Source organism: Epinephelus moara, chromosome 4 (genome assembly GCF_006386435.1).
Source record: "Epinephelus moara isolate mb chromosome 4, YSFRI_EMoa_1.0, whole genome shotgun sequence".
NCBI lineage: Eukaryota > Metazoa > Chordata > Actinopteri > Perciformes > Serranidae > Epinephelus > Epinephelus moara.
Window position 1 is genome coordinate 3,962,632 of NC_065509.1, and position 1,347 is coordinate 3,963,978.

General features: G+C 38.8%; 1 protein-coding gene across 1 annotated transcript in view; it reads right to left on the minus strand.

Moving 5' to 3' along the window:
* LOC126389352 (uncharacterized) overlaps window positions 1-1,347 on the minus strand; it is a 7,886-nt gene that overhangs the window by 4,370 nt on the left and 2,169 nt on the right. The gene's annotated exons all lie outside the window — the stretch shown is intronic.

Below are 1,347 nucleotides of genomic sequence, written 5' to 3' on the forward strand. Positions count from 1 at the left end.
ATTACGCACGGTTGTGACGGAGCGTAGCTAATGGGTACCTGTCTGTAGGCTCTCCACCTGTCAGTGAGACAAACATGAACGACGTGCAGTCTAACGGACGAGGAGCGGTCATTACGCGCGACTATTACGCACGGTTTTGACAGAGCGTAGCTAATGGGTACCTGTCTGTAGGCTCTCCACCTGACAGTGAGACAAACAGGAAAGACATGCAGTTTAACGGATGAGGAGCGGTCATTATGCGCGACTATTACGCACGGTTGTGAGGTGCGCAGCAGCAGATCTCATAGCACACTGTTTATAAACCAGTTTACCAGTTTAATTGCAGGAAATGTTTAGTTGTTAAGCCATTTATCATAAGTATAGACATTCACTCTGCCTGTTGGAGAGATAGAGAGAAGATTAAAGCGTCAAAGTGCGGTAAAAGATGCTGTATAAAAGACAGGCTACAACTTTTTTTCCTTGTCCCCCCCTGGAATTATTCTCTAAAATTTTACTGTTTATTGTCCCCCCCAACTATTAAATGGGATTTTCGCCTCTGCCTCGAGCATCCCTTAAAATTAATATACACTCTTTACCCTCATGTCCAAATTTGCCTCATTGACTACCCTCTCATAAAAGTGCAATAAAAATGTAATAAATAAATATTTTTTCTCACTTTCACCACATCAAATCTTTTCAACAACTTCAGACCTAGCCATAGATATAAAGTTTATTATAATTTTTAAATATTTTTTTACAACTCCTGTTTTTTTTCAATGGGAAAATCACAAAATATGCAATATTTTCCAAAAATTAGGTTCAAAGTGGAATATTTGGGATGAAGATATCACAACATTGACTATTTCAATAATTGATAACATTGATTTTGATGCATTATTGTTTTTGGAGCAATGAGAGTTCATTTAAAAAACTTACACTCTTTACCCTCATGTCCAAATTTGCCCCATTGACTCCCATTAGAACCACATATTTTTGATATACTGTAATTCTGATATATTATAATTTTTTTTCCCATGAATACCTAATAAATCTAAGCCTCTACTTTCGAAATACAGGGAAAACAGGTTTTATGTCTGGTGACCCCCCCAAAACTAGCAGGGGCAGCAGAGATTCATCACACCAAGTTTCAGTGAAGGTCTGGATCTCTTACCTTGCAAAATGCATAGCAATAATAAAGCTGAACACCATAAAATGGTCTTGGTATTTGTGTGTGAAAATCGATGTTTTTTCTTGATCAAAAGAAAGCCTCCGCTCACCTATTAGATGAGTGGAATAGCATGTTTATGCAGGTGCATAAACACCTGCACAAACACCTGTGTGTGTGTGTGTGTGTGGGGGGGGGGGGGG